We start from the raw sequence: 19,043 nt of genomic DNA, 5'->3' as shown, positions 1-19,043 counted from the left end.
AAAGTCCTTCTCCATGTCTTCTCCGAACTTCTCCCACACCCGCTGCTTTGCCTCTTTCACGGCAGAGGCTGCAGCCCTTCGGGCCCTTCGGTACCTTGCAACTGCCTCCGGAGTCCTCTGGGATAACATATCCCGGAAAGACTCCTTCTTCAGTCGGACGGCTTCCCTGACCACTGGTGTCCACCACGGTGTTCGTGGGTTACCGCCCCTTGAGGCACCTAAGACCCTAAGACAACAGCTCCCCGCCGCAGCTTCAGCAATGGAAACTTTGAACATTGTCCACTCAGGTTCAATGCCCCCAGCCTCCACAGGGATGCACGAAAAGCTCCGCCGGAGGTGTGAGTTGAAAGTCTGTCGGACAGGGGCCTCCTCCAGACGTTCCCAATTTACCCGCACTACCCGTTTGGGCTTACCAGGTCTGTCCAGAGTCTTCCCACACCCTCTGACCCAACTCACCACCAGATGGTGATCAGTTGACAGTTCTGCCCCTCTCTTCACCCGAGTGTCCAAAACATACGGCCTCAGATCAGATGAAACGATTATAAAATCGTTCATTGACCTTTGGCCTAGGGTGCTCTGGTACCAAGTACACTTATGAGCATCCCTATGTTCGAACATGGTGTTCATTATAGACAATCCATGACTAGCACAGAAGTCCAACAACAAACAACCACTCTGGTTTAGATCAGGGAGGCCGTTCCTCCCAATCACGCCTCTCCATGTGTCTCCATCATTTCCCACGTGCGCGTTGAAGTCCCCCAGCAGAACTATGGAGTCCCCCACTGGAGCCCCATACAGGACTCCATTCAAGGTCTCCAAGAAGGCCGAATACTCCGAGCTCTTGTTTGGTGCATATGCACAAACAACAGTCAGAGTTTTCCCCCCCACAACCCGCAGGCGTAGGGAGGCGACCCTCTCGTCCACCGGGGTGAACTCCAACGTAGCGGCGCTCAGCCGGGGGCTTGTGAGTATCCCCACACCCGCCCGGCGCCTCACACCCTGGGCAACTCCGGAGAAGAAAAGAGTCCAACCCCTATCCAGGAGTATGGTTCCAGAACCGAGACTGTGCGTAGAGGTAAGCCCCACCAGATCCAACTGGTAGCGCTCCACCTCCCGCACAAGTTCCGGCTCCTTCCCCCACAGAGAGGTGACGTTCCACGTCCCCAGAGCCAGCGTCTGTTTAGTGCTAAATAGCAAATGTTAGCATGCACACACTAAACTCTAACATACTAAACTAAGATGGTGAAGATGGTAAATATTATTCTAAATATCAGAATGTTAGCATTGTCATTGGGAGCATGTTGGCATGCTGATGTTAGCATTTAGCTCAAACCACCGTAAGTACAGCCTCACAGAGCTGCTAGCCTGGCTGTAGACACTTAGTCTTGTTCAAAGATCGCCACTTTTCAGAAAAATGTTTCTTAGTTCTGTAAATCGAATACATGATGGCATGTATTGTTTTGATTAGGGCTGAACGATTAATTGCATTTGCGATAATATCGCGATGTGTTAAAATGCGATTTCCTAATCGCAAAGGCTGCGATTTGGTCACATGACTCGCGAGAGCAAACCAGTCTGCACTCCGCAGAGAAAGCATCAACTTAGCACATTAACGCTACGTCGTACCTTGAGCAGATTTCTGTCATTCAACAACTTTTACAGCCATTTTAATAAAATGAAGGGTTTTATTCGGGCTCGAGTCCATACATGCAGTCAATGAATACAGGCACACAGAACTCAAGGCTCGGTAGGCAACGATTAGCTCTGATTAGCGGTTAGCTCCGGTTAGCAGTTAGCTAGCGCCGTTATAAAGATATGAGTGGAGGAGCTGCCACTGAAAAGGGTAACAATCAGACTGATAAATGACGTTCGGGGAGCTTTGACAGCAGCGTGGCCGCGGGGTTTCAACAGTTTTATTAGTACAGTTAATCCCATGGCAAGAACACCAGCAACTAGCTAACGTAACGATAGCCTCTCAGTCTGAACAAGTGCACACGGCAGCACGCAACTTCACGAGGGGGTGGGGCTGGAGGCAGATCCTCTCTGTGCACTGTAAAAAAAAAAAAAGAAATACACTGGTGTGTGTGTGTGTGTGTGTGTGTGTGTATATATATATATATATATATATATATATATATATATATATATATATATATATATATATAATTTTGTTTTTGTTTTTTTTACTTATTTAACTGTCTAGTGTGTAATTGTGTGTTGTTCATACTATAAAATGATTTATTGTTTGTCTTTGTTGAATAATACAGAAGACAAAGAGCTTAAAAAAATAATCGAATATCGAATTGCAATATTTGGGAAAAAAATCGCAATTAGATTATTTTCAAAAATCGTTCAGCCCTAGTTTTAATTTGAATATGTTTTTAAATTGTGTTTTATTGAATCTGATTTCTCTATATTTATTTTATCATTTATTTTCTCAAAATGCAATAATCTTCTTTTCCGCCTCCTAAATCGGTGCTCTCAGTCTTAGGGCTGTGCAATTAAAGGTGCTGTAGGTAGGATTGTGAAGATCCAGGACTTAGCCAAAAAATTTGAACATCGACAACTTCTCAGTCCCTCCCCCCTTTCTGCTAAAGCCCAAATGGTCTCCTAAGCCCCTCCCCCCACAAGGGAGAATGAATGCGTGTGTATGAGCAGTGATTGATATGCAGTTAGTCACCCCGGCCCTGATTGGTGCATCTGAACAGGGAGCGGTGGATTTTTGCAAATCACACTACAGGCTGTAGGTGGTGCCAGAGGAGCCAGATTTTTTTTAAATGACCTGCTTCATGTAGTTCTACTGGAACATAGGGTCAGTTTCAGCAAATATGACAGAAAGTTAGTTTTATAAGTCTTACTGCATCTTTAATCTAAATTTAAACGTGATTATGCTTTCGGCTCCTAATGATCACAAAAACAGAATAATCGAGAAAAACAATTATTTAGCTCATTACGTTTTGCAAGTAAACTCTTATTTTCTCTTCTGTTCTGAATGAAAAAATTAAGTTTAAATAGGAAAAGTATTAAGGCACATTTCACAGTTATGCTTTTTTGCTGTTGATTTATTTAACTTTTTCCACTGTTTTTTAAGTTCAATAATTGCAACATCTTTCCAGAAGTCAACGAGTAATCGTGTTAAATTATCGTAGTTTCAATATCGACCAAAATAATCGTGATTATATTTTTTTCCATAATCGAGCAGCCCTACTCAGTCTCTTCGTTTTTCTCCCTGCCTAGCTGTTTAGACAGACTCCCTAAGCCTTATGCCCAGAACCCCACTGAATTGTGAATCCAAAACAGCCGGAGCAGCAGCAGATAGACAGTGACTGAAAAACGGGAAGGGGGGGGAGGTAGTTAGACATAAACAGTGAGAGAGCAGAGCGAGAGAGAGAGGGAGCGTTGAGTGAGAGATGAAAAGCATGCTAAGCGAGAGAGAAGCACTCACACTGAAGGAGGCAGAGGCAACAGCTACAGCAACAGCACGCTCCTTTCCCATCCTCCCTTTCCTCTCTCATAATCCCACATCCACGCCGGGGGAGATGGAGGGCACCCTGACCCGCTGAGGAGCACTGTTTAAAGGAGAGGAAAATCTCACATGACCCCCCCCCTCCTGTGAATGCCTGGATCATATTTTTGGGACAATAACCAACGAGGAGTGAAACGGGGGTGTGTACACAAACGAGCCTGCCGGCAGGAGGGAGAGAGGGAGGGAGAGAGGGAAGTAGGAGAGAAAAGAGGGGGATGAGTGGCAGGTTTGGTACAGCTGCTGATGCCAGGGTCTGCGAGTGAGACAGAGACAGACTGAGGAGTGGAGGGCGGCACGCGTGGAGCAGTGTCAACTTGTGGGCCAAGAGCAGAGGAAAAAAGATTCACATACGCACACAGCTGGACAGATGAGGAGACATCAGGGACCACGCTTCAGTCCTGGGTACGTCCACTTATACTACACACACTCATGCATGCAGGCATGTACATTTTATCCTCAGTGGTTGCTGTGTTTTTTACCAATAGAGCACAGAAACACTTGAAACGCAACAGTGCGCGTTTGCAGATCTTCAGAGTTGACGACTACCCACCCTGACAAGTCTCCCTACTTGCCCTCAGATACTTGCAGCAAAGGAAAGAGGATGAGGAGGAGAGATTATGTGTGTGTCTGAGAGTGTGCGTGGTCATGCTTTACCATCTACATCCTGTTATAACATTATTGTATAGCACTAGAGGCATTTCATAATGGGTTTCGTGAGCTGTCAGAGTGATGCATGTAACTAAACCTCCACTGGCGGAATGTTGCCATTTTTCACGTCGCCGGGCAAATTAAGCAATCACTCTCATCTCAACACTTGTTTTCGCAGCTGTAACATTGCTCATTACATTAACTTTGTTCCGCGAGTTATTTGCAGTCATAAATCGTGCACACTAAAAAAATCAGAGAGGTATAACTTGTGTGGCTGCTGAAAAAATCTGAAGCCAGGGCTTGTTTATGTACTCTGGTCTGAGACATGTACTGTATAGCTCTGCTTACCCATGCTACGCTGCAGGATGCCATGAGCGGTAACATGACATGCATGGCCATGTGTTATGTCATGTGCATATGGTTTATGACAGCAGGTTTGCATTAGGTGTATCAGTCTGCCACTTCTCTTTCTCTCTATCTAACGCCTCCCCCTTCCATCCCCCCCTCCATCTCTCTCTTCCTCTTTTTCCACCATCTTCCTCCTTTCTCCGTTTCCAATTATAGGCTGTCATCTCTCTCCCTTTCCTCCTGATGCTATCTCCTGTTTCATTCTCTTGCTAAGCAATTACCTTTACCTGCCTCTGCCCCTCCGGACACCATGGCTGGCTAGTTTCCTCTCTGCCTTTTCAACAATCAAAGTGAAGGATGGGTGGGGATTTCATGGCAATTTTCTTATGGTTGCCCCAACCTGAGCAAAGAGCGACCTCAGTGAAGCCTAAACACGGCAGCCACTTCATATTATTGCTGCTCTCATAGATCCAGAAAAGATATGTAAATAGGAAATAGCTCTGGGGGTGGTTTCAGTGTGCAGAAGAATGATGCCTCTAATCATGCAATCAGCTCATTATTTCCTGCTCCTCATTAACTTGTTTGGGTTTCTAACTTTATCGCTGTTCGCTGTTTCATCTTTCTGAAAACAGAAGAAAAAAGACTCACCCAGACAGAGCTGGTGGGTGCGTTGCTCCAAGCATTTGGGCGAACGTTCTGCTGGTGTCTGGGAGAGGAAAGGCTTGTCAGAGAGCTGAAACCCCTCCAATCACAACCTCTCCCCCACGCTGACTCTTTGACTTTTATTCCTTTAGGTATACAAACCTCTGTCTTTATAGCTTTCTTTTTCTCTATCTTCTTTTCCTTAAACCTCACTGGTAAGGATCCCACCTTATAACCTCTTCACTACAACAGTACAACGCCAACAGAAACACACATATTTACATAAAAACAGGCATACACTCCCACACACCAGTATAAGCCTTTTAGTGCAGCAGTGTGACAGCTACCTGAAGGATAGCAACACTGTCCTTTCTGCTGGCAAGCCTGTAAAAATGTGTGAAAAGACACAGATGGAGTTAGGGACTGGAAATAAGGCATAGTAGGATCATGGATGAGAAGGATAAGAGAAAGAGGTCAAGAGGTCATAATTAACAGAAAGAGGAAGATGGGAATAGTGACATCAAATGAAATAAAAGAAGATTGATGCGATAATGGAAGGAGGGGTGGAGTCAAAGGGAAAGAGAGTTCAGATGGTGACTGAAAAATGAAAGAATGTGGGCGGACATGTTTGGTCTTGGTGTTGACAGACAGCTACTGATTGCTGATGTCTTTTTTCCTGTGAATGGACACAGCAGCAAAGTGATAGTTTTCAGACACCCCCGAGGAAAGAAAGTGAAGAAAGACACAGAGAGAGGGAGAGACACAGCTCGCCGCAGGAAGCAGAGGGTGTTTGATTTATTTTTAAAAGCATTTTGCTGCTTCTCCTTCAAGGAACATTGGAAAATTCTGGTTTATTACAGGTTGGGTCAGTAACAGCAGAGGATATTAGACAATCACACAAGTTGCAAACCATTATCTCAATTTGGCTTAATTTTGGAGGTAAAACTGCATGTGAGCACACTCAAAATGATGGTAATGGGGAACAGAAAAGCTATGCACAGACAGGTACAATGCAGTCGGAACACTTGTTAACGTTTTAACTATTTATTTAAACGCACAATATGTAATTTCTGCTGCTAGGGGTCTCTCAATCAAAACAATAAAAAAGATGGACTTTGATGACGTCATGAATTAGCGTAGGATCATTGCTAACTTACCATTAGATGGGTCAACTACTCATGCAGCTACTGTAGCTAATAGTGGTTTGACGAGAGACCCAGCTCACGAGACAAGACGACACACAAGATTGGGTTCACGAGATCGAGACGCAATTTTAACACTTAAAAAAAACTTCAATGAAGAAATAAGACTGGAAAAATAGTCCTTTATTCAATCGATAGTCACAAAATGATAACTGAGCACTGAAATGTTTTTTCACAAACTCAAATGACTGGCTTCTCTCCTGTATAACTAACAGTTACACTGTTACTTATTCCATACGTTCGCTGGAGAGAGAGTCTCTTCACTCAGAGAACCAAGGTTCAGTGGCGGTGCATGGCAAATTTTACAGAGGAAACCAGTGAGCTTAGTACGGAGATCATATTGCCTTATGGTTACATGATGACTGTTGAAACAAATTCCGGAAGTCGAGTATCACGTAACAATTGATACTAATCAAATGCTGAAATTACTATTCGAATGTGTATTTTTTATAAATGTGTTGGCCAACGCCCCTCTCACGCCTACGCGCATGAAAAAACGAAATGCTTTTGTCCCGTCACTTCTGATGAACAATAAAGTTAGCAGGAGTGAGTAACACAAGATTCAAGATTGCTTTATTTGTCATTTTTATGCACCAGCACCAGAAGTCAACACAAGGCATTGTCTTAGGGCACGGAGCTAACTTTACGGTAGAAAGATTGAGTAACGTTAGTAGTACTGTTTTAACATGAATTTAAAATTGACATCCACCAAGTCAAAATGCTTCTGTTGTCATTAATTAGCTCGTTCTTGTTTCCTAACTGCGTCGCGGCTTAACGTTAACATTACAGGACCTCAGCTGGGAGCTTCATGTAGACAGCTAATGTTAATCCATCTGTCAGAATCCGCATCAACTTCATATATTAACATCTGTGTTCTTATTAACGGGACATGTGCAAGAAACAGATTGCTTATAAACCACAAAAAAATAGTGATACTAGTTGTAGTAATAGTAGCACCGTGTGGTTTGGTTACCAATGTCGTTAGCATCATGGCTAACACTATGTTACTCCATTTATGACATATCGTTTCAGCTGTGCTTTCTAACATGCTGTCATTGTGCTAACCGAGCACCATTAGCCTTTACATCAGAGCCTACACTTGTAAGATAATGTTTCATAACAGGGTTCTCTGTTAATTTGTTTGTTGCTGAGTGCTCTTGGTGGAAAATGAATGTAAACAAAGTCAGAAATGCAATGCGTCATAACGTAAGTCCCCTTCGGTGTAGGCCTACTGTTGTGTTTCATTTTCAGTTGTAGTTGTAGTTGTAGGTCAAAAGCAAGTTCAGGGATGTCATTTTTCACAAAAATATCAAGATCACCATACATTGTGAAATCTTGCTGCCTATAACTTACTGTTAGCTGACGCCGGCTGGCACCGCCGCATACGTGTAGTAACCATAGTTACGCATCTGGTCTGAGGCATGTGATTGGTGAGAAGCCAGGTTCAACCTAGCCTCCCTGGTTTTTTTTATTTACGATGAATTGACCATTCAATGTTGAGGTCGGTCGAACCTGGCCTCAATCTGATTGGCTGAAAATGTTTACTTTTTCTCTTAGGATGCCTGAAAAAGCTGGCCTCCTTTGAGCGTTCGTAGCATTTTACTAACCACTAGACAGAGCACAGACAGGACTGTACCACGCACGCAGTGGCAGAGGGGCGCTGTTTCGCTCCACAAGCTAAAGAAGAAAATGATAATGGGATGTTTTGGTAAGCAAAATCAGTAAAACACACAACTGTGGGAATCATAAATTTAGTTTTTATATTTTAAATTATGTTTTATATTTTTATGGGGAGGCCAGGCTTCCTTTGGCCTCCTAGAGAAACCGCCACTGCCAAGGTTACAATGTAACCAAGCGTTTTCTGGTAGTAGTTGAGATTTTAATTTGTACTTGGATTTGTCATTGTACAGTAAATAGAGAGAAATAAAGCTTATTTTATTGTTTCACAGTGATTACGCTCTGAAGCACAAATAAATTACCATCAAACACTGAACAGATGATTTTTTTCTCCTCTGCATTTTATTCATTGCAGCAGTAAGCAAGGAAGTAGGCTACTCTAGTATCGATTTATGACCATTATAGAACGAAGGGAGAACATTTCTCTTTGGTTACTATCATTAAAAGTAAAGTTCGGTTTTGCTGTCGGCTTCTCGACTCATTTTAAAAAGGACAGAGAGAGTGGTCTGTGCGAGACAGCGCCACAGTAAACTGCACATTTTAATCTCGCGAGATCTCGTCCTCTAGTAGCTAACATTATGTGGCGAATTCAATCGTGTGTTAGCATGTGGTATCATGCTAAAAATGACTTTATGAGCATGTTGAACGTTGTTGTATCATTATAACGTTACCCTACGCATTAGCTTGGTGGCTGGCATTAACCACTAGTCTTAGCATATTACATTTAGCTTGTCGTAGCGCATCGTAGTAAGCTGGATCGATATTGAAATATTTAATCAATAAATGAAGTCTCTACTGGATTACTGTTGCAAAATGGCATGTAATGAAAACATGAACAACAAATATAATTATGTGACATTGTATGATTTACAATTACTCTCTGACGTATATGTAACATAAGACTCAACAAATAGCTCCATTAGGTTAAAATCGAACCATGAAGTCCATTTGTAAAATGTGATTGATGTTTACAACATTTTTTCTTGTTTTCTTGTTTTTCGAACGTGGGACTTAGCACAAACATTTCCACGTTGTTAATTCTATTCTAAACCTCTGTGATCATTTGAGTGCTTGTGATTCTTGCCCTGTCTGACATGTTTTTAGCCCTGTTAAATCACTGACTAACTGTTTTAATATAAATCAAAAGGAATGATGGTCAAAAAGCTATGAAAAAAAAATTACACGTTGTATTAAACCAGAATTTCCCTTTGAGGCTTAAACGCCTCAGCGGAGTGAGGAGTTCAGGAAACCTGGGAGTTTCTGAAACACAGAAGGTTAAGACTTGAGGGAGAAAAATGTGAGCGTGATGAGAGGAGAGAGGGGCTATGATGGGCTGCGTAGTGAGAGGATTTGATCGGCAAGGTGACCGCGGATATGGGGGCAGCTTTTGATTGTGTGTGTGTGTGTGTGTGTGTGTGTGTGTGTGTGTGTGTGTGTGTGTGTGTGTGTGTCCGTGTGTGTCTGTGTGTGTCTGCTGATGATGGTTAACCTTGAGAAATGCACCAAGGGTCTTAAAGGATGTCCTGTGTTGAGGATTCCTGCTATTAGACTGCTTGATGGTGATTGAGGTGTGTGCATGGAGAAGGGCACAACACCCACAGCTATCTACACACACAGCCTCCATGCCATCACACACGCACAATAAAACATGGGGCTGGGACAATGTGCTTTTGTGCCGATTTGATTTGTATTGCGATTTTCATTTATTCTGATTCAATAGTATTGAGTATTGCGATTTTCTTTTCCTTCTTTAACAAAAAACTAAAGTTTAATAATACACTTCTAGAGACAATATATCATGAGACAAAAATTGATTGTTTTCTAAAGGAGAATGCACATGTCAGTTAGTCAATCTGAGCTTTATTTCATTTATTTTACATGGATTTTCTGCTTTCGGTCTCTTTTGCTGGAAATGGATATGACTGTAGTCGCCGTCGGCGGTACCATGTAAACAGAATTTTTTAGGTGAATTATTGGTAAAATATATTGATTCTGGGGGAAAGAATAGATTTTAAAAATCGCCACAAAAAAAATCACAAGACATACTGTACATGAATCGATGTCCGAATCCATGAATTTATTAAAAGTGCTCATATTATGCTCATTTTCAGGTTCATAATGTACCTAGAGGTTATATCAGAATAGGTTTACATGGTTTAATTAAAAAAAAAAAAAAACATATATTTGTTGTACTGCACATTGCTGCAGCTCCTCTTGTCACCCTGTGTGTTGAGCTCTCTGTTTTAGCTACAGAGTGAGGCATCTCACTTCTATTCCATCTTTTTTGGGAGTCGCACATGCTCAGTACCTAGGTAAGGACTACTAGCCAGTCAGAAGTATGAGGGTGTGCCACGCTAGCAGCTAGGTGAGCATTATAACTGTGTTACAAAGTGACGCACGTTCGTCACGGAAGTAAAGGCTGGACTACAATAGAGCTGTTTGGAGCAGTTTGTGAACAGTGTTTTCTGTTGGAGATGGTAAGGCCCTTTGGGGTGGACTTTGTGCTTTTTCACTTTGTAAACCTATAACATGCACAAAAATATATATAACACAATAAAGGAAAGGGAAAAAGCCAAAAAGCATAATATGAGCACTTTAAGTAAGTGTGGAATTACAGTACAGAGCCTTGTGGTTGCATCAGAGGTCGCTCACAAAACTGAATTTAAACGGTCTTGCTTCCAGTATGATTCAACAAGGCATCATGAGCGTGTCCACAGAGGCAATTAGGCTCTTAAGATGCTCGCCGCTGGTGTTGTCGTACATGTACAGTGTGGAATAAAGGGCATGATCCCAGTCAATAATGAACAAGTGGGCTTCTGTCTCAGAGCAAATAACCAGCAGGTGGGAACTACGACTCCTCTGCAGTCTCACGGCTCTCTTATCACCTCCTGGCTCTCTTCCCCACCTCCTCTTCCTCTCGCCGTTTCGCTTTCTTTCACTCCATCCCTCACCATAAGTTATTCTCTCTGGCACTTTCCCTGTTTTCCTCATTCTGACCTTTCACTTTCTGTTTTGCTTACTTTAATTTACTTTCCCGCCTGCATTTTCTCATATGTGACCCCCATGCCTTAAGATTCTGTTGTTTATTCTTCCTCTCATAGTTGCCATCTGTCTGCCTCCACAACATTCCCTTTCTGTCTCTCTCTTCCTCTTTCTCTCTCTCGTCTGATAGAAGAGTTTTAAGGTCATCTGGTGTCTCTCGCCGAACGCTCATAATAAATTAGCATTTAGCTTTGCTTCATTATTCAGTCTGACACAACCATCCCTGGAGTCATTCTCAATCTCTTTCAAATACACTCTCAAATTGAATTCGGTGATGACTGAATCTTTCCTTTAAAATTACAAAAATCTTAAAGATACAAAGTCCTTGAAGGTTTGTCCATCCCATTTTCCTGTTAAAGAGTTCAACACCACTGTGACATATTCATTTAAAAGTAAGAAAAAGGGGTCTCATCTCACTGACTCTTAAGGGGTTTCTCTGTCAAATGCAAATTAATTGGATTTGATTGTTCACAGTTGCACTATTGTTTTTGTCTCATTAAGAAGAAAGCTTCTTACATTGACACCTCACTCTGAGCCTTCCTAATAAGGTTTCTTGTTCAACAGCTGTAAGCAGAAAAATAAACAATTTGAGACAAACAACATTGCATAACTGCAGTTAATGTAACACTCTGCCAAGAGCCATTATTATCAAACTGTATCTAAAAGCAGAGTAAAAAAAAAAAGTCATGAAAATACACTGGCTAAGTGACAAATACAGTTTGGTTCTTACGATGGAGACAACAGAGCAGGCAGTGTACTGACCTTCAAGCAAAACCTTGAACAGACACAAAATGTGACTTAAATTAGAAGCTTATGAGAGTTTGAGAAAGAATCGTGTGTGTGTGTGTGTGTGTGTATGTGTGTGTGTGTGTGTGTGTGTGTGTGTGTGTGTGTGTGAGAGACCATCTGTAGAACAGACCTTTGGGGCAGGGGGGACGTTATTCATTAACTTTAGCCGCATGACTTCTAGGCAAGAGCACTATCGAAGTGTGTGTGTGTGTGTGTGTGTGTGTGTGTGTGTGTGTGTGTGTGTGTGTGTGCGTGCTCTTTACACACATAAGGTCAATCTGTCTCACTTGTACGCTTCACTTTTCTCCTCTCCTCTCTCTTGTCTTTCACTCTGTCACTCTTTCTTCTGCTTCTCTGAGTGGATGAACAGCTTTCTGATCTGTAAGGACTCTGTTAATGAATGCTGTATTGCTATTGATTTCTCCTCTGATCCCTCAGTTTGTTCAGGCGCAATACAAACCACGCTTTCCTGCGATGTGGAGAGAAGGGATCAGCTGATAGCCGTGATGGAGTGTTGTGACCCCGGTCTTGCAAATTGGATTTTAATGATTCAAGTATCATTTCAAACACTGCTCTCTGCTCCCCGCAGAAATTAAAATGTGTTGCCCTCTATAAAAGATCCAAAGAAAGGGTCAGGAAAGAAATGTTTTGGCCTTCAAGCTGAAATTATGTTAAAATACCTTAAAGGTAATTTTACATCATTGTGAGAAAACGCTTTTATTTTGCATTGAAGTTACATTACATGGACGTTTAAAATGCGTCTAGATAACAGCTCTAAATGTCAGTCAACTGCTGCTGTGGGAAAACGCTTAACCCAAAGAAATGATTTCCACAAGTATGTCCGTAATCTAGGTTTGTATTTCCTTACACAAAATGTTGGGGACAATTCCAATTTCAATTCAACTTTAACAGATGCTCAACATGATTGTCAGTCTAAGATTTCTGTCATTTAAATCTGGTTGTGCATTTTTTCCACATAAAACATCCTCCAACCTGCTGTGGGAATAATTTGTTGTTCGGGTGAATGTAGATGGACAGATTTTCTGTAATGTCCTTCAGCACTGACACCCTATTATAGACACACACACACACACACACACTCAAAGACTCACTGACATACATACACACACACACACACACACACACATTTCGCTCTGAGGGAGCACAGATTCAGACATTATTTCTGCCTCACTGCTACACAAACAGGCTAGCAGAAGCCCGGAGACTGTTCACAATAGATGTGTGTGTACACACACACATATAGACACACACACATTCAGGCAGGCACACATGTGCGTCACCCTCCCTGAAGGACCGGAGGCATGTGGAAGTGGAACTACACTTGGGGGTGCCAGCACATATGTGTCGCTTTGTCCTTTATATGTGTCAGGTATAATAAAGAGGCCAGTAGTTGAGTTAATTTGTAAATGTATACAATATCTGGCTCTTGTAGAGCTAAAGGTTAGTCGCCTCTTTAAAATGAAATCCCTTTTTGCTTGGCTTCCCCTCTCGTTTATACAGCAAAACTCTCTCAAATCATGTGCTCCATTGCGTGTTGACGTCTGTGTTTTTCACCAGTTAAATTGGTCCGAGACTTGTTGCCCTTTAGCAATGCAGCCGGGGCGTTTTTCGTAGCAATTCAAAACAAATTCCATGAACAGAGGCTGCATCTACTGAGAACTTCCTATTTTTCTCTTTCTCAAAACATAAAACCAAGAGTGAAAGGAGGGCTGCGTTATTACTGTGCATTCACAGACATAAAAGTGAGTGTGGATGAACCTGCGTGACTGACTGTGTGGAGCTGTGTGTCCCCTGACTCAGTGTGTTTCAGCTGCTTGTTACTGTAAAGTCACTGTTTGTTTAGAGAGGACAAACCCCTGTGGCAAGTTACTTTTCTTCTTCTTTGTCTTCTTGTCTCTCCTGTTATTATCTGGTACCTTGTTTTGTGCAAGCTAACTATATTGGCCCGATTATAAGAAGACACCCCCCCCCCCTTTTCCAACAGCTGTTGTTTTTGAAGATAATTTATTATACGAGTCCTGTTTGGAAAGATACTATAACACCGGGAGAGAAGATTATTATAACCTTTCTTTCCTTTAAAAGTAAAACATGCAATACCTCCATTAAAGTATAATGTATATACTCACACTCTCCTGTCAGGCTGTTGAAGCAGTCACAATTATTTTCTTTGGTTGTTGGCGTTTTTCAGATTTTTGTTGTTTTGAGCTCCTCATCATGATACCTGTGACAGTGGTAACAGGTCTTCTTGTCGACAGATGATTCGGTCTCGGTGCCATAAAGACGTTGGGAGACACTTTTGACTGGTTTCACTCGTCAGGAATTTATTTCCTTTGTGAGCCGTAAAACACTCCCGCAGGTTAAAGTGGACAACCTAGACACTACTAGCAGCATGGGCAGGCATTGTGGGTCCAGGCCCGCCCACTGAGTCACCTGTGCCCGCCCTAGACAAGCCTCCGTCCCCGAAGTCGCACTAGCTAAATGTAACAGTGTGGAGAATAACCCCATTGAGGCTAGCATTCATTAAGGCATGTAGCCTACTTGAATGTAAATAAGGTGCCAGAGTGCATAAAAAAAGCATTTTTTTTTATCCCGCTGGAGGGCCCCCCCTTACTGGTCTGGCCTAATGTTTATGTCAGGTTTACTTGTGTTGCTCAGCTGCTCTGAAATTTCCTACATGTAGGCTGCAGCCTAGGTGGCCTGCATTTCCAATAGTCTATATCGAAGACGTTTTAGTACCGGGATTGCCGGATGTCCCTCATTTCGGCCCGATGTCCGTCACCTTCCTCTTCCTTTGTGTTGGCATTCTAAACTCCGGTGGATTTATGAGGACTATGGTTAACTGCTCCTCAGATCTCTGCAGGGTAAATCCAGACAGCTAGCTAGACTATCTGTCCAATCTGAGTTTTCTGTTGCACGACTAAAACAACCTTTGAGCATACACATGTTCCACCAAAACAAGTTCCTTCCCGAGGCTATTTTGCAGAGGCACCGTTCCTCCGCCCGACGGTTAGTGCTGCCCAGCGCTTAGTGCCGTCCAAGACAATTGTGATTGGTTTAAAGAAATGCCAATAAACCATCCCATCCTGGAATACTGTGCGGACTAGCCAGACCTTCCTCCGCAGCACTGTGGAGGAAGGTCTGGCAATACAAGACTACATTTCCACTGACCTGCTAAAAAGTTCTGTCAATGACTTTTCCCATGCTGTTTCCAGATCAGTGATTCAGCCTACCTGAGCTGCTGCCCATGAAATGGAATACAGGCTGTCATATGCTATGTATAGATAGGGAGGATGTGCTTATAATTGTAAAATCAGCCTGATCAATACACATGCCAGCGCCGCCTATTATGTTTACATTGGGCCTGCTCACACATATTCATGCCTCATGCCTTATCTGCTTTTTGTTTAACTCCAAAGCAACCACACTATAAATGGACTTCAAGAAACTTGCTAGCATAGCAACATTAAGGCTACAAACATAATGCAACACTCTCTGTAGGAGCCAGTGTCGCATTAAAAAAAAATATGTGTTGTGAATACTGTACATAAATGTCCAGGGGCATCGGACTGGGGGGGGAAAAGGAAGGAGTACCCAGGGCCCTCATGTGAGGAGGGCCCAAAAAGATGCTAGAATGAATAGCTGTGGATGCAGGGAGGGGCCCATAGAAAATGCCTTTCTACAGGGCCCAGAATTTTGTGCTACGGCCCTATAAATGTCTAGTCCTTGAATATTACATGAAATGTTATCTCAAATGTGTGCCAATGCAGTATTCACCAATTGGTTTGACTTGCAGCCTTTCCGCTTCAACCTCAGCTGATTCTGGGTTAATATGCTGTGTCAGCTCCTTCATATGTGTGTGGATTTGTACCGAGAAGCTACTTCAATGCATTTATCTCCAAACCCTTTACATCCTTTTGCATTTAGAGTCTTTATTCCTTAATCTACTGTTTCCCCTGCCTCCCCTCTTTCCTGTTTCATCCCTTGTTTCACACTTTCCAGCACTCCCAACCTGACCTGAGCCCTGTCTCCCCCCTCCTTCTCTTCCTTTTAAATATTGAGTCATGAATTTATTATGCGAATCAAAATAGAGCAATGACTCTTTGTCCCCGTCCCTGCATGTCATTGGTCTAGAATGAATAATTCAGCCACTGTGGTTGAAGTTAGGATCAGGGGGAAAAAAGGGAATTATTTTGGAGCCGTACTATTCAGGCTATTTTCGAACGCCGAGCTGTCAGCGCCTTTCCTGCAGCGCTCATTCTTTCTTCTCTCTCTCTACATGTTCCCTATCATTCCACCTCCCAGTTCACTCGCTATCACATAAAGATACAGTCGAACAGATTCTTCTCTGTCCTTGGAAGGGACTGCGTACTAAGCAGATTGGATAAAGTCGGCCTCGGTCTTTGTGTGCTTGTTCTATATGGTTAGTGGGTGTGTGTTGTGTTCTTTCCTGGCTGTCTTTTACAATATGTTACAAGTTTGTGCATCATCCAGTGCCAATCCTGAAGGTTGTTTGTCACGTTGTTTGTAAGTGGTGATTACGCTTGCTGTTATTCAGATGTTCCGCTGAATGGCTCTGATGGCATAACATGCAACAGACAGTTTATTTCACCAGCTTTCTACTCAAAGACAGCCATTGATCTCATTACGGAGTGCTTGCCGTCTCACTCTCTTTGACTTTCATGCAAAGTTTTCCATTTTTAGATGTGAAGTGACGGTTATTGAATGCCCAAAAGGAGTTTCACAAGCTCTCAGTTTGCATTTTGTGATACTTCACGATGAGGAAATCACAGGAGAGAGGCTAAAGTGCTTATCGCTTCACATCACACAGCCTGTTTGGGAAGCAAAATGGTGCAGCAGGGGATCTGATGACCCTGCAAGGGTCCAACAGAGGCCGCCGAACAGTCAACCACATACACGTCAATACATAAACTTCACATGGACAAAAAGACACATGCACAAGCTCTGTGCACACATAAGGTCAATCATGCGCTTGGATACACACACATAGATGCAGACGCACACTTGGATGATTATTCTCAGCCTCCTGGGGCATCATTGAAACTTTTCAGCCATGACCTCACTAAGAGGGAGAGAGATGAGCATTAGAGGGAGCGAAAATGAGAGACAGAGAGAGAGTCCTTGAATTTTAACCAGATGCTCCCTGGGGGAGGACTACTATCATCTCTGTGTGTCTTCAATGCCAGAGTCCCACAGCTAGCTTTAGGAGCTCAAGGACGCTGACTGCTCCGATATTCTCGTCTTCCGTGGCTCACTTTCTCACTGCTTTTTGGGAGAAAAATCATTTGACGAATCAATAGCAAAGGGCTTCTCTTATCCGGTTTTAGCGCTGGATAATGACATTCCTCCAGCGGTAGTCAATTCTCCCAGAGTAGAAGATGTACCAGAGGATAAATGTCACTATCAGTTATCAGTAATGTGTTTAGGGTTGCAACTACATCATCCCTAGTCTATATCCGCGACGTTCCATTTCCGGGATTGCTCCTGTGCCGCATGAAATTCCACCGGATGCATGTATTTTTTCCTTACGCTTTCTTTGTGTTGGAATTTTAAACTCTGGTGGATTAATGAGGACTATTGTTAACTGCTCCTCAGATCTCTGCAGGGTAAATCCAGACAGCTAGCTAGACTATCTGTCCAATCTGAGTTTTCTCTCGCACGACTAAAACAACCTTTGAACGTACACACGTTCCACTTAAACAAGTTCCTTCCCCGAGGCTATTTTGCAGCGGCTCCGTGCCGATCTTAGCGCCGCCCATGACAATTGTGATTGGTTTAAAGAAATGCCAATAAACCAGAGCACGTTTTACTCCCATCCCGGAATGCTGTGTGGACTAGCCAGACCCTCCTCCTCCGCACTGTGGAGGAGGGTCTGGCAAAGCGGGACTACATCATCCCTAATATGGTAGTGTGTGTTTTAAAGTGAATTTCCTTTTGTGTTTTAGCCCCTTGTCTGTCAGTTATAACATTGCACTCGCCCAAGTAATTGTTGAGTTCTGTGGACTAGCCAGACCCTCCTCCGCAGCGCTGTGGAGGAGGTCTGGCAATGTGAGACTATCGCAGACATGGACAGGCTAATAGAGGCTGTCACAGTGCTGGGACTCCAGATAGTCTGCTGTCAATCAAATCAACAAAACAAACCTGAACTCTCCCCAAACCTGACAACCTGTTCAAGCTCTTTCTACCTCTCTCTTCCTCCAACTCATCATCCCTTTCATCTTCAACTCTTATCTGTTTCCTCATCCTGTGTGTTCATCATTTTACCTTCTTGTCACTCCTTCAACATCGCTTATTTGTTCAACCGCTTTTATGACCTTTCCAGAAACGTCCTCCCCTGTGATCCCACTTCTTCTCCTCCTCCTCACAATGACCTGTTTCTTATAACCACCTTGTTCTGCAGTGTTTACAAAGCCTTTACACCATATATGTATACGTACATGTGTATATGGGGGTTTGTGTATCCTCCTCTGGGATCTCTGGTGAGAAGAGATCCACGATCCACGTGATGAAATGTGATGATCACCTTATGTCCTGTGAAGCACCGTCTTCTTACACACACAAAGCTGCACAGCACAAACGCACACATGTACACACACGCACGCACATACATATGCTCTGTTGGTGTTGTACAACCACAAGCTGAACGCTTTTATCGGTGCTCAGGTATTGCCGCCTTTGTTTTTCAGTACAAAGGATTCAGCTATCTCCTGCTTTCTTTTATTCTGCATCTCCATCCTTGTCACTCTCCATTTCTCTCCCCACGTCACCCATTACTGTTTTTCTACCGCCTTCACCCCCATTTCTCTGTGTTTCACACAAACACACACACACACACACACACACACACACCCTCTTTATGCCCCTTCTTCCCCACATCTGAAACGGTAGCGACAGCTCCTATTGGTTGCGCCGACAGAATCAAAGAAACGGAGAGCCAATAAGCTTTCAGGCTAACAGGGTCACTATTATCCATGAAGCACTGCAATTACTCTGCCGTCTACATCCATGCCATGTATTCATATGCAGTGCTTTCCCCGTGCTTGTACCTATAATGCACATTTCTACAGTACATGAACATTGTTCGTGGGTATATGGTTTATTTGCAACAGCTTGGATGAGAGTGAAAGGTC

General features: G+C 43.1%; 1 protein-coding gene across 2 annotated transcripts in view; it reads left to right on the top strand.

The window, feature by feature from the left end:
* Nucleotides 1-19,043, top strand: part of LOC116037266 (leucine-rich repeat and immunoglobulin-like domain-containing nogo receptor-interacting protein 3) — a 47,746-nt gene that overhangs the window by 6,024 nt on the left and 22,679 nt on the right. The window contains exon 2 of one of the 2 annotated variants that reach the window (XM_031281085.2): nt 3,246-3,928. The exons of the other annotated variant lie outside the window; for it this stretch is intronic. The gene's annotated coding sequence lies outside the window, so the exon portion shown is untranslated. The remainder of the gene's footprint in view (nt 1-3,245; nt 3,929-19,043) is intronic. 2 annotated transcript variants of the gene reach the window in all.

Source organism: Sander lucioperca, chromosome 9 (genome assembly GCF_008315115.2).
Source record: "Sander lucioperca isolate FBNREF2018 chromosome 9, SLUC_FBN_1.2, whole genome shotgun sequence".
NCBI classification, from domain to species: Eukaryota; Metazoa; Chordata; class Actinopteri; order Perciformes; family Percidae; genus Sander; species Sander lucioperca.
Note: the sequence above shows the minus strand (reverse complement) of the source record. Positions and strands in the feature narration are given on the sequence as shown.